Source organism: Aegilops tauschii, chromosome 7 (assembly GCF_002575655.3).
Source record: "Aegilops tauschii subsp. strangulata cultivar AL8/78 chromosome 7, Aet v6.0, whole genome shotgun sequence".
In the NCBI taxonomy this organism is placed as follows: Eukaryota; Viridiplantae; Streptophyta; class Magnoliopsida; order Poales; family Poaceae; genus Aegilops; species Aegilops tauschii.
In genome coordinates, this window is record NC_053041.3 from 18444203 (window position 1) to 18459461 (window position 15259).

At 47.3% G+C, this 15259-nt stretch overlaps 1 pseudogene; it reads right to left on the reverse strand.

The window, feature by feature from the left end:
- Positions 1-9001: 9001 nt before the first annotated feature.
- On the reverse strand, positions 9002-14619 carry LOC141026405 (disease resistance protein Pik-2-like; annotated as a pseudogene).
- Positions 14620-15259: the final 640 nt, after the last annotated feature.

Here is a 15259-nt window from a genome sequence, read left to right on the forward strand (position 1 = left end):
GTCACCAAGAAATCTGAGAGAGCGGCGAAGATGTCAGCGACAACCAAGAAAAATGCTGCAAAGAAGAAGCATCACCATCGCACGGGGTCAGGTGGCTACCTGAAAGCCCGGCCGTTGTGGGACAAGGCTGAGAATGACCTCATTGATAAAGGGATCGAACCAGAGACGCGACGCTGGCCAGACAGTTGCAGGACTTGGTTCTTCGGGGTTGGGGGAAAATTGGACCCTGTAACAGGGAAGTGCGTTTGGACCAACGAGCAGCTGAACACACCCATCGAGAAGCTTCAGGAGTATAACGAAAAAGCGCAGCAAGGGACGTTCGTTCCGGACAGAGAGAATGACGAGCTCACAGAGGCCCTCGGGAATCCTGAGCACCCCGGACGGACACGAGGCACGCCAGGCTCCCTTTCGTGGAAGGCTGGATTTCCCGACGCAGGCGGTTACAAACTCCGGGAGAGGAATAAGAAAAAGGAGTTGACCCAACTACAGGCGCTTGACGCATGGGTACAGGCGCTAGAGGAACGAGACGCAGTTCGCAGCATGCGACCTGCCGAGGCTACACCGGTGCTACCCCGCCATCTCAGCGGAGAAGCAGCGTGGCTTCCACGGAGCTGCTTCAGGAGCCTGTCATCACGGCTCCTGCTAGCTACCCCATGGATGCTATCACGGAGTCTCAGCATTGCCACATTATGACGCAGTGGATGGAATTGAAAGTCAAGGCGGCTGTTGGCTCTGTTGCACCTCCTAAACCTAGCGCAACTTTTTACTGCCGGCCGATTCCAGAAGGATATGCTAGGGTGATGGTGGATGAAATCACAGAAGGATTTGAGGACCTCCAGCTTGACCACCCTATGGGTGACGGGGAGACTCGGCTGGGTTCTTGTCTGAAGACTCCATGCCTATGGCGGAAGGAGCTCATCAACCTTCCGAACTGGACGCCTCCGCCTCCTCCTCCTCCTCCGGCGAGTCAGGGCACTCTGCCTCCTCCTCTGGCGAGTGATCAGGGCACTCAGCCTCCTTCTCCGGCGCGTGGCGGCACTCCGCCTCCTTCTCCGCCTGCGCCGGCGCGCCCGAGCAGTCACCAGCCTCCTCCTTCTCTGCCTCGCCAGCAAGGGCGGAAGAGACCCGCCGCAGCCCCGTCTGCTCCGGCGCGTCGTAGTCCTTCTCCTCCGCCTCGTAAGCAAGCACGAAAGAAGATAGCCGCAGCCGCTCCGTCTGCTCCGGCTTCTAGCAGTACAGCCAGAGGCGGGAGGCAATACAGATACGGTCCACCTCTCAAGCCTCTAGAGAAGTTACCGTAAGAGAGTACCGTGGAAGAAAACAAGAAGATCATGGAAAAAGAAGTGAAGGACTTCTTTGAAGGGGTGAAAGCAAAGAGACATCCACCTCCGGAGGAGAAGGTAGATCCGGTGAAAGCAAAGCGCACTATCGATGCCCTGAGGAAACCACCAAAGTCTCCGCCGAAAACCAACTATGTGCGCGTTACTGAAAAGGTATATATCCAAGCGGAGCGGTCGGGAAGTACTAGAAGTGATCAAAGGTTAAAAGAACGACGAGCAGTTGGGAAAAAAATTGCCCAGCTCGGCGAACAAGCGAACCAATCGTGCCCCCCGCTCAATGTGTCTAGCGACATCGTCGCTAATGATCCGGGGATGGTGCCCGGTTATAACAATCTTGGAGATTACCTGCCCGACGATGTACATTATGATTTCTTGGAGGTGGACGAACACAGATACGAGTACGGGAAACCTCTCGTCAAAGATGAAAAATCTCTAACAACGATGATGCGAAGATTCCATGATTGGTACATGAAAACCTGTAGAGAGTCTGGGGGGACGGATACTTTGTATCTGAGAGTTAAAGAGGAGCACGACCTCGTTGGAATTGATCTGTTGTATGTTCCATCTGAGGAGTTCTTCCCGTTCTTCAATCAAAAGGCCCTCGATGAATTAACGATCACTTGCTACTGTCTCTAAGTACTACTTCTGTCATTAAGTCTCTATATATAGCTCAGCTCTTTCATTGCATGTATTTATAATTATCCTCACTATATTATGCAGATTGAAGATCGTCGAGTGCAGAAAAGCAGAAATGTATAATACTGGGTTCATTAACACAAATCTTATAGATGAATTTCAGGTTAAAAAGAGCGGCAAAGATGTCGAGGCCAACTTGCTCAAATCATTGATAATAAATCAAAACAAAGATTTAATACTCTTTCCTTACAACTTCGAGTGAGTGTTGCTGTCGTGTGCATATTCGGTTTCCCTTATTACTCGAGCGAGGTTATAGTAATGTAATTGCTGAGTTATGCATGCGTGCGCAACTTCCACTATATTCTCCTGGAGATTAAGCTTGAGCAGGGACTAGTAACTGTCTTAGACTTGAGACGAAAAGATCCCAAGACCTATGCGGACATGACTAAAATTCTCAACAAGTAAGTTCAATCGATCATTATCGCACCATATCGGCAACTTTTTTTCATTTTCTGATATCTCAAGTAATAATTATTTTCTTTGTCTTGCAGGGTTTGGAAAAAGTTCACCGCAGAAGCTCCGGGACTGCCGAAGGAGCTGCGATATACATACCCGAAAGTAAGTACTACTAGCTAGCTAGTTGCGCGCATCTCCCGTTGATTCTAGCTATTTTCATCAGTGCAATTTATAATGCTTCATTATCAGTTTGATTGACCTCTATTTCTTGTAAAGTACTTGTGGCAGGAACAAGGGAATGATAACTGTGGATACTACGTGTGCGAGTTCATCTACAACGCGACTTGCAAAGATAAGCGGGGCTACTCTAAAAGACAATATGAAGTGCGTAAGCAATAATATTCACAATTTCATTTTATTACACCATCATTTCTGTTGAGTTTCATTCATATATATGTATTAACCCCCTTCTTCAAATTAGACGTGGCAGATGCGGAATGAACTCCTACCACAAGATCGCATGAAAGCAATTCAAGAGTAATTGGCGGGATTCTTTCTTGACCACGTCATTAATAAAACCGGAGAATACCATGTGGAACTTGAGTTCAAATGCTAGGGGATTGTAAGAGATCTTACATATTGTATATGTATGTAGCCAGTAGCGTCGGATAGATAATACGAAAACTTGTTGTTCGACCAATCTCTCGGAGAAGTAGAGGTCGATCACTTCTCTCGGTATGCATGACGAACTTCTGTACTTAATGGTTTCCTTCATTTTCTTACTAGCTAGCGTGTCGAGGGCCTCTCTATACGTATAGTACGTAGCGTCGATCAAGCACAGAGATAAGAGAGGACACTTCTCTCTATTAATTAATTAGCTACCTAACACAATATATGAAACACCTTAATTAACCATACAAAACCCCCAAATCCACCCCCGCCCCTTTCAGAAAAAAAACAAAAACCCTAGCCCCTGAACAGCTGACGCGTGGATGCCTATTGGTCCCAGTTGGTGCCACCAACCGGGACTAAAGGGCCTCCTGCCTGGGCTCGCAGCACCGGCCACGTGGAGGCCCATCTGTCCCGGTTCGTGTAAGAACCGAGACTAAAGGCCTAGGGCATTAGTAACGAACTTTTAGTCCCGGTTCCTAAACCGGGACAAAAGACCCTTACGAACCGGGACAATAGGCCCTTTTTCTACTAGTGTCTACAGGTGTCTCTGATGGTGTTTGTTGAGTTGGCATAGATCGAGATTAGGATTTGTCACTCCGATTTTCGGAGAGGTATCTCTGGGCCCTCTCGGTAATGCAGATCACTATAATCCTTGCAAGAAATGCGACTAATGGGTTAGTTACGGGATGATGCATTACGGAACGAGTAAAGAGAGTTGCCGGTAATCAGATTGAACTAGGTATTGAGATACCGACGATCGAATCTCGGGCAAGTAACATACCGATGACAAAGGGAACAACATATGTTGTTATGCGGTTTGACCGATAAAGATCTTCGTAGAATAAGTGGGGGCCAATATGATCATGCAGGTTCCGCTATTGATTATTGACCGGAGATGAGTAGGGTCTGCACGCTTAACGTTCGATGACGATCGGTATTATGAGTTTATGTGTTTTGATGTACCGAAGTTTGTTCGGAGTCCCGGATGTGATCACGGACATGACGAGGAGTCTCGAAATGGTCGAGACATGAAGATTGATATATTGGAAGGTTATGTTTGGACACCGGAAAGGTTTCGGATGAGTTCGGGCATTTTTCGGAGTACCGGGAAGTTACCGGAACCCCCCGGGGCTTAATGGGCCTACATGGGCTTTAGTGGAAGAGAGAGGAGAAGGCCAAGAGGAGGGGCGCGCCCCTCCCCAAGCCCAATCCGAATTGGGAGGGTGGCCGGCCCCCCTTTCCTTCCTCTCCTCTTCCCCTTCCTTCCCCCTCCTATTAGGACTAGGAAAGGGGTAACCTACTCCTAGTAGGAGTAGGATTCCCCCCCTTGGGGGCGCACCATGAGGCCGGCCGGCCCCCTCCTCCCGTCCTTTATATACGGGGGAGGGGGCATCCCATAGACACACAAGTTATTGTTTTAGCCGTGTGCGGTGCCCCCTCAACATATTTCCACCTCGGTCATATCGTTGTAGTGCTTAGGCGAAGCCCTGCGTCGGTAACTTCATCAACACCGTCACCATGCCGTCGTGCTGACGGAACTCTCCCTCGGCCTCAACTGGATCAAGAGTTCGAGGGACGTCACCGAGTTGAACGTGTGCAGATCGCGGAGGTGCCGTGCGTTTGGTACTTGATCGGTTGGATCGCGAAGACGTTCGACTACATCAACCGCGTTACTTAACGCTTCCACTTTCGGTCTACGAGGGTACGTGGACACACTCTCCCGCTCGTTGCTATGCATCATATAGATAGATCTTGCGTGATTGTAGGTAAAAATTTGAAATACTACGTTCCCCAACAGTTCCCTCCCGCTCGGCCTTGGTATTGTTGCTCCCGTCGCTTGGATCTTCTCTCCGGTCATCTTGGCCCGTGGAGGTGCTCGCAGCGAGATGGCGTGGTGGCGGCGCAACCGTGGTGGCGCATGGTGTTGGGCGGTGGTTTGGCTGGTCGGCTCCGGTTGGGCGGTGGGGTTTGGAGTGCGGGAGAAATCCTTGCCGGCTCGTCTGGCTCCGATGCGGTGACACCGGCGGGTGCCACTATCCCTTCATGGAGGGTGTCGGTAGTAGCTATCCCCCACCTCCCTCCGTGAACTGGCCCTATGGCTTGTCCGGGCAACAGCGTCATCGGCGTTGCATCCCTTCTTGGAGGTGCTGCTTAGTTCGCGGTAGATAGGTGCTTCGGACTGTGGTGGTTTGTTTCCGAAGGGCGCAGTGCTCGCGGGCCGCGCTTTGTCGAGCTGCCGTTGTTGGCATTTATTTCTTCTTATTTTTCTTGGGCTTGTTGTGCTACTCGCCCCGGCATTGCGATGTGTACAATGATGGTTTGCTTTGGAATACAAAGCGGGGAGACCCTTTTTCGGTAATGGGTGCTAGTAGGGCTGGAAAAAAAGCTCGAAGCTCACGAGCTAAACAAATAGCTCGTGGCTCAGCTCGAATCGACTCGAACTCGTAGAATAACGAGTCGAGCCAAGCTTTATTTTAAGATCGTTTAGGGACCAAGTTAAATGAGTCGAGTTCATGGCTACTCGTGTAACTCGTTCGACTCGAACTCGTAGAATAACGAGTCGAGCCAAGCTTTATTTTAAGATCGTTTAGGGACCAAGTTAAATGAGTCGAGTTCATGGCTACTCGTGTAACTCCAGTATAAAAACCAGCAACGCAGAACCACCTTGCATCCCAAGCCAATCGCACAGGCAGAACACATGGCCCATCCAAATAACACTAGGCCCAACCGCCCACCAGACACACACCATTCCTCTCCTTCCATCCCTAGAGAAATAGCGGGAAACATGTTTGTCTATTCTCCACCTGTCTCATAGAGTTTGCAATGGCGGCAGTGTCGCGTAAGCCCACCTCTCGGGTCATGTACATGTTACTAACTTGCTTATTGTTTTGGTCATGTACTTGCTATTGACTTGCTGACATGTTGATTGTACTGATAATTGTAAGTTAAGCTACTTACAATTGTTTGTGAACATTGTACATGCTTAATATATACATCTTAGTACCTATAACGAGCTTAACAAGCTAAACAAGCTAGCTCACGAGCTATGTGAGTCGAATTAATTTTGAATTTGAGCTCGTTATAGTTACGAGTCGAGTCGAGCTAGTTCGTTAATGAAACGAGCTGGCTTGACTCGGCTCGAATTCCATCCCTAGGTGCTAGTAAACAAAGTGAGTTTGTATTCACAATTAATTGCACGTGTTCACATCAGGTTGATCCATTCTACAATGTTCCCAATAAGCAATTGTCATCTGGGCCAGCAGTTTCCACTTGTAAACTGCTACGTCACCTCCGTTATAGAGCAATGCGCTCCTATGGGGTATCTCAGTTTCAATTTGCGGCTTAGGGGCCACCGCCAGCGGACTTGGAATGCCGAGTCGGATGGCCAATGAAGGCATCACAATATATGCAGCTTTATTAGGCCACTTCCAATGCATTGGTGCTTAGAAAAGGTGCTAAGCATATTAATAAGTTTAGCAACACTAATGTCCACAATGCATAGATGCTTCACTTGTTGGTGCTAAGCTCCTTATATTTAATGCTTTAGTAGCTAAACTATTTCATGCATTGGTGGATTTCTTTCATTTAATTATTTTTGCCTAGGTTCACGTGCTTGGTATTGATTCTTTCTCGGGTCACCAAACTCACCTCTCTCCTCTTTATTATCTTGCCACATCAGATTTTTTTTCTACATGGCAGTCTTAGCACCTGTACAAGGTGGATCATTGGGGAGGGCCTTAGTAGCAACATCTTGTGTGGTTTAGTCTATTTAGAGAAAAGGCGCCGGCCAAGTCCGAGAAGAGCTCGAATCTAGCCTGGCTTTGAATTAACAAAGCCATCAACCGACTAAGATTAGAGGGCAACAACATACACAAAGGAAAACAACGGAAATAAGGGGTACAAGGTGCTTGGTAGAACAACTCAAGGCAACTTCACAACGTGCAAGAACAGACCACACCATTGCCAACGACCGCCGCTATACCTACACCAGCTAACCTACTAAGGCCACGGGAGGAGGGCATCACCGTGTGACTATTGTGTTTGCTGACAGCCACCGAAGGACCAAACATGGGCAACAATGATTTGTCTCTACCGCCGCACAGGCCACCACCCTTTCACCCAGGCTGCCGAAAGAGAGACGACATGAGTAGACCCACACGTAACAGAGGCCCTACCACCCAAGCACCGTCGCCGGCAGCGGCAAGACAGAACGCCAGATGTGAGATGTTGAACGAAGGTGCCGAACCACGGAGAAGGCCAAAAATGGCCGCACGATACATTGGTCAAGGATAGGAATCACCGGACCGCCGGCGCCAAGAAGGACACCGATCCCCTCACACCAATGGCGCGGACCAACCGCACCAGAGACCGAGAAGATGCCGAAGATGTAGCTTGGCGCCACCTCCACCACTGCTTGAGCAGCCCCCGAACGACGCCTTCAGGAAGGAGCACGCCACCACGGTGTCATCGTCGCTTGGAACAGGGGGTCTGAGGCTTTCACCTGAGCTCCTGGGAGGGATGGAAGGAAGGGGATCCTCTCTGAAGCCTCCAACAAGGGGAACAACACCCAAAGGCGCCGCCTCCGGAGTGGCCGCCGCACCGACCAAGGGATTCCCTCTAAACCAGTGGCCGGATCTGGTGCAGATCGGAGTAGATAGGGTTGAGGTCGAACATATCAATGGCGACCAGCAACCAGCGGGGGAGGGGGGGCGCAACAGCCGTAGCACACCACCTCCACACCACCCACACGACCGGGGAGGTGACCCAACAAAATTAACCAGCCGGCCGCACAACATGCCACCACCCAGGCCGCCACCTTGGAAGCCGAGGCCCTCCACCTGAGGTGAAGACGCCCAGATCCCCGCCGCCACCTTCACCGGTCCCACGCGGCCGCGGCGGAGAGGAGAGATGTGAAGGGGGAATGAGGCGGAGGTGCTAGGGTTCGCCCCCGAGTAGCCTTGCAGGAGGCAGCGCCAGTGGTTTAGTCTATTGCATTTTCCACTTGTTCTCTCCAACTGAAATGCATAAACAGAGGATGCATTAGTTTTATTTCATCAACAAATGTTTATGTGTTCGTGATAAGCTGAAAACCACATAAGAAATTGCAAGTATATGAAGATCATGTGACATAACAGCTTCAAACAAAGAGGAGTTGGTGCTTATTGAACTGACCAGTTATCAGGATGATCACTTCAATGTTCATGTTTCAGAGGAACTTGGACTGTTGAGGGAGCAACATCGAGAACTCCCTCCTGGATCAGAAAAAGATCCAATGGCTTCCAATTTCACTTGAGATTATTCACTTGGGCCTTTGGGTTAAGGTGCTGGGTGGTCAAATCTCATCTAGCAAGCAAACAGTATTTCTGACAGTTTTAAGGTACCACCATTCTGACCAGTTATCTAGCAAGCAAACAAACAAACAAACAAACAAACAATATTTTTTTTCTGCTCTGAAATGGATTATAGGAATAAAATCAAGCTCAGCGGAAAATCGAAGCAGAGATATCAAAGCACTGCAGCTTGAGAACGTGACAGTATAAGATAAGCTTTGTATGTGTAGCTAGCAGGTGGAACTAACAGCAGGTAATTACGTTGAACTGGAGTTTGGGGCAACCTGAGTGCAGCGTGAAGAGGAGTTTTGACCTCAAAACGACGACCTGAGTGCAGCGTGCAGAAGGGGTGAATCGAAGCAAAGAAGAGGTCATCCTCGCGTGAATCGAAGCAAAGAATTTGAGAGCAATTAATCATCTTCATTGAAACAGAGTAGTACTGGAAATCAGGTTGATTTTGTACCACGGGACTGCTCCGCTCCGCACTGCGGACTCAACGGCACATGCATATGCAGTACCCATTCTTTGATTACAAACAAGCACAGGCATAGAAAATAAACAAGCACAGGCACCGCAACGAACAGAGAGGAAGTAAATTGAACTGACCACTCATCAGTGTGATCACAGTACACACTCTTCACAACATTCAGTGTCCTTCTCAACCACCCTGCTCAATTCTCACATGCGAGAGTTGCTTCAGCTCCTGCCAAATATCAAGATTCCTGACATTTGGAAATGCTCCCCTACCACACTGTGAGCACTAATTTATCTCCAGAATATACAATTATACACTGAAATACAGAAGGAATAGGCGGTCAGCCGGTGCCCACCTCTCGTACTTCCATTGGTTTTGCCTTCCTCCAATTGGCTCCGTGCTATTATACAACCTTCAGCAGAAAATTTGGTACTCTAATGCACCACCATAAGTCGCATTAATTGCATCATGACCTTAATCATGCCACATTCCAGCTTGACCTGGATTTGCGAAATCCTAACTTCCTGTAAAGTGTGTAAACAAAAGGGGTGCTTCAAATTATAAAAGACAAGAGGAGGTAGCCCCATTGGTAATGGCGAGAGTCTAAGAGACCAAACTGACCATATGAAAAAGAACTAGTAGTTCTGTTTGGAGATGACAGGCAACAACATACAGTGCAGATTATATGGCTTAATAATTTGGGGTTTATGTTTAAAGAACAGAGTGTTATTTTCTTCTTTTGTACAAAAACAGGGAAAATATAAGCTGAAAGGAAAATCTATGCATAAGACCATGGATATAGAAAAATCAATCACCTGCAGCCTGCAGCCTTGGAAATATATGCAGGCGATTTGGGTGCAGATGCATGGTGCTATAATTGGATTCCCACTTTCTCATGTCCATGGTGCAGCTGTCCTGCTGCAGGAAGTTCCCAATTTTTCGTTTAGTGATGTAGTGGACTTGTAGCCGCTGATTTTCTTCACAAGTCTGAACCCCTAATGGAACTTGGCTGATGAGCATGCAGTTATACAGTGGCATGGTTATTGGACAGGGCCTGTATGTGTACAGTACGTCATCTTGGCTGTTAAAACAACAAGATAGAGGGAGATTAATTCTGAATGCAGAAAGTGGCAATTAGCATCTCATTTGCTGTCGACTAGTACTGGACGAAAGAGAAGTTATCTGACCTGGCTATGCTCTTCGTCGGCGTCGGCATTCTTCAGTGCACAATCTTATACAGTAAGCAGGTGTCGTCATTCTTCAGTTATGATTCGGTACAAGATATAGCATGGAATCATACAAGCAGCGACCCACGGGCAAACAAAGCAAGTCTCTATTGATAATTAGCAACAGATCATTATATGATTATCCTCTGGATATTGCAACATGCAGTTAATAATTGATGTTCCAGCGGAAGGAGTCCAACCGTTAATTCTGCCTAAAAGATTGCCCCAAGTTCACCGGAGCATTGAATTGGAAGAGACAGTCTTCGCCCAACCTTTAATTCTGCCTGAAAGAATACTAGGGGTGTTAGTGTCATCATCACTGAATCTTTAGAATGAATTCAACTGATTAACCTGTCTAGCATCGAGGTTAAAAGGAAACACGTTCAAGAATGTTGTGCGCATAGTAGGGAAACATACAGAAACAATCTGGCGTATCTTGCAGCTGTCAACCATCCTGACTGTATTTGTATCTTCCTCTTTTCCTGCACCCGCACCTGAACCTGGATGCATATACAGAGCACTGGTTCATTTCATCAATCTGAGATCTAACGGTTTGCCACCCGGTAGATAACCAAGAGGCCTTGATGGCTAGGAGACTGTAAGTATATTGCCAGGAACTGTAAGTACAGAACATGTAACATGGTGGCTACATAAACAGAAGGAGATGTGGCATGCTTAAAAATCCAAGCCCGTGCTATGCCTATATATAATCAGGTGCAGCTTAAAAATACGTGGGCACATACTGAAAGGAAGAAGATAGCTAGAAATCCGATCTACTGAAGTTGGGAGAAACTAAAATGCGTGAGCCAACACAAATAATAAGAAACAGAGCAAGATTTGAGCCGTACCTGCAGAGTGTTACTACATTGTGGTGGAAGTGGCAGGAGACTTGCTCGGATTCAGTCAGCACGAATTGTAAGTGTAAAGCAGATCGTCTTGGCTGCTATATACAAATTAATTAGCACATCACACTCCATAGCAACACTATATATATGGGCTAGTATTAATGGAACGAAAGAGAATCAATTATCTGACCTGACGTTTGTTGTCACCACCGATTCTGAGCTCCCTCCCGCTGCTGCAGGCTCAGGATGGAGAGATGATGATTCCTCCGTTGCTTCTCCCACTTGGGCGACGGTGCCTCCCAGGTCGTGGTGGCTCCGTTCCTCAGACAGTCGCAGCACGGGACTGTTGGGGTGGGCGTCCACTTCACTTTGCAGCATAGCAAGATTCGCCACTCGACCATAGGGACCAAGTGCGATCTGCTTGAGCTTTGGAAGCTGGTTGACTCCAATAATTCCTGATGCCAATTCGCACCAACTGATATATATCATTGCCAGCTGGGGTGAGGTGCCATCCTCAAATTTCAACTCTCTCAGTTTCGCCAGATCACAAATACCAAGCTTCTTGAGATTTCGGAATGCTCCCATTTTGAATGCCAACTTCTCCCCACTATAAAAGCCGTATCCAAGACGAAGGTGCATGAGGTTGGGAAGTGGCCCTAGTATTTCCATGATTTTACCTTCTTTCTTTATTACAGTCCTGGATAAGCGAAGCTTGACCAAATGTATCAGACTGCCAACCCAGCCAGGAATCTCTCCAAGGCATCCATCCAACTTCAGACTCCTCAATAGGGGAGGAGGAGAGGAAACAACATGCAGCCACTCTAGTGTTACGCCTGAGCCAATAAGAAAATTATTCACTGTAAGAGAGCGGAGGCAAGTGAGCTTCTGAATGGCATCACACAATACATTGCATTTTTGCTTGGTGGCCCCTTCTGTTACCACGCTCAGTTTTCTCAGCTGCACAAGCTCACCTAGCTCTTTAATTGCCTTGCCACTAGTTCGTCTGATGTCCACGACCTCTAGTATTTGCAGCTCTTTCAGTTTGCCGATTCCTTCTGGCACCTTCACACCTCTTGACCATGACCAACGGCTAGACCAGGCCATGTGTAGCTCAGCAACTACCTCGGGATGTTCACTAGGATCAACCAAAGGTGTGAACAGTATGGGCAGACAAAGTGTGTTCACCAAGCATTTCCCAGGTTCATCCAGGTCAAACCATCTGTAGGACCTAATAACTCTGGTACAACGGACACTGCATAGACTCTTGAGTTTACAAATCTCAGTTGGCAGTTCTGTAATATAGCTGTCTCCAATGTTCAAAGTGCGCAAGCCTTGTAATTTCCCTATGGATCTAGGAAGTTTATAAATAGCCGAATATCCTCGAGGATCAGAAAAATTCACATACTTCAAGTGGCGCAACAAGCCTATGTTGCTGATATCCTTCTGTGTGACTTGAAATTGTGCATTCTCTAGATCTAAGGCTCTGAGCATTCTCATGTCAAGTGAACAAACTGAAGGTGATGGCCCCAATGATCTCTCACCAAACACAGTTACTGACCGTACGTGGCTCCAATCCATGCCAATATTTTGGCACATGATACCATGGTATGCTACATGGCGGAAGGTCTTATTTACAACACTAGTCAAACTATTCCCTGCCACGTACACGAAATTCTCATCTCTAGAAATTGCTATCATGACATCGCGAACGATATCATGGACTCGGCAGCTCTTTACAACCCCTTCTATGTTCACTCTTGATGGCTGAATCATGCTTCGGTTGACTAGATCATCAAAGTAACTATTTCCAACCTCCTCAGCACTTAGCCCATCCCTGACGATAACAAACCCCTCGGCTATCCATCTTTCTACCACACGCCTCCTTTGAATTTCAAAATCCTCAGGAAATATGCTTAAATATAGAAAACATGACTTCAGATGAGAAGGCAAGTGGTTGTAACTTAGGGTAACCATCCTCCTCATTGCTTCAAGACTTCGGTTGCTCTCTAGCTCTAAGGGGATCTGGTTGTAAATACTTTGCCATTCACTAACCTCTCTAGTGGCAAGCATGCCTCCTATTGTGAGAATAGCTAGTGGTAACAGTCCTGACTTTTTGACTATCTTGGTAACTATTTCCCTCATTTTCACATCATTATCCATGTCCTTCTCACTTCTCCTAGTCTTCCTTAATAGCAAATATATGGCATCATTTGTTTCTAGGGGTTTATGGTGGTAGATAAGTGGTATGGAAGATTCCAATGAGCACTTCTTAGCTAAACCAACATCACGTGTTCTTACCAATATTCGGCTACCTTTGTTGTTACTACTCGGAAAAGCAAAATTTTTTATCCAGTTCCAATCATCGATGTTCCACAAATCATCAAGTACAACAAAGTACCTCTTTTCAAGCAGCTCTTTCCTCAGATAGTTGGCGAGGTCCTCTTCTCGAACTACATTACCTTCAAGTTGCTTCTTCAATGCTTCCTTGCCAAAAAATTCTTTGATCATAACCTTGAGAAGCTCCATCCTGGCAAAAGTTCTCCATACTTTCATAAACCTTCCTGGTAAGAGTAGTCTTACCCAAACCGCCCATGCCGACGACGCATACTACCTGAGCAGGACCATTTTTGGCATGGACATCTATAAGCTTTATCAACTCTTGTTTGGGCTCGGAAAACCCCACAAGTCCTGCTTCATCTATGTTGCTAGCTGAATGGTTGCGGATATCTTCCATGCAAGAATCCCTCTCATCAATGGTTCTGGTAATTTGGTTCTTCTCAATCAGATTGTAGCGTGTGTTCCTGTTGCTGACTTCTTCGACTCTTGATTTGAGATCGCGGATTTGCACTGCGATTCGATGTCGTTCTTTGAGCTTCATAAGCTTCTGTGACAAGCTTTGACTTGCCACATGCACCATGAATTCACCAAGGCAATCTTCAATATTGTATGACAGCTCCCTTACTTGCTCTGCCCACACCTTGAGTAGCATATCTTTCTTCTCCATACCTTCAGCGGCCACCAGGAAAGCCTGCATCGTTGCTAGCTCGTCTTTGATGAACCTATCAACAATGGAAAAGTAACTTTATTACAGCTCGCTTTGTGTCATTCTTGCAGCCCGTGACATGCAAAGAAGAAGAAGAAATATGCACCCCCATGAAGAGATTTCAAGCCTACCATGAATGCCTGGTGCCATTCTATATACAAGAGTTGAGTAAAAAAAAATTGGTTGTTTCAAGAATTTATATATTCAACTAATGTTCATCCAACAAGTTGTTCTTAATAACAGGGGGAAAAAAGGATGTAAGAGGCAGTGGGAAGTGCATGACAAAAACAAAAGAAGTGCATGTGCACATACCAAATATCCTTGCGCACACCCATGAGGAGGCTCATCTCGTCGGCGGCGGCAGAGGCGGCCTTGCTAATAGCACCGCCCAGCATGGACCTCGCCATGCTCAGCACCGTCTCTGCCATTATCTCCGGCCGGCCGATATGATCCTCTCACAAACAACACTTTGGTAGTTCGGTGGGGTGTTGAGGAGTAGAAGGAGTAAGAAATGAACTCGGTGTAGCAAAGCAAGGCAAGCTGCAGTGCTGCTTTTATAGCGCGGAGACGGGGGTTGTTGTTCTTCTCCTAACAGCCAGCTACACCTAATTTGTAGTATTCGTCGGGGCATGTGCATGCCATGGGGACTAATTTGGAGCCTAATTATTGGATCTGGATCTACCAGGCATAATCCACCGGGTACCAGCAAGCATGCCTTTCCTCGCAGGTCACAAAAGCGAGCAGCTGTGAAGTTGTGAGCAAGTAGATGATTAGAAATATGTACCAAGGCAGCTTTTCGACGTGCGCATGCAGCGCGTTCACAAAAACAAATGGCGAACCAGCGATGGGCACCAACAACCATCACCCGGGTCGCGGTTGTTGGGGCTGCGCCCATGGTGGCGCTGGTGTGACGGCGTTGTGCCAGATTCAAGATCCCGTGCCCGGTGGCTCGTAACCAGAAAAACCCTCGAGCAGACGGGTTGACAGACGTATTGACGGGTTACAAACCTATCAAAGGTAGATCTATTTGACAGTCATGATATGCAGTTCAGCGCATGTCTTTTTTGTCTTTCGCTGATCGTAGTTTAGCTAAATATAAGTCTTTTTGGAGATTTTTTTTGCAGGGTTAAAGCCGTTTAATTGCTCAAGGGGAGGGAGATCCTCCAAACAAAGTTGTGGTACATTAGCAAGACTAGACTTGAGCCATATTGTACTACATATGAATGTATATAGACA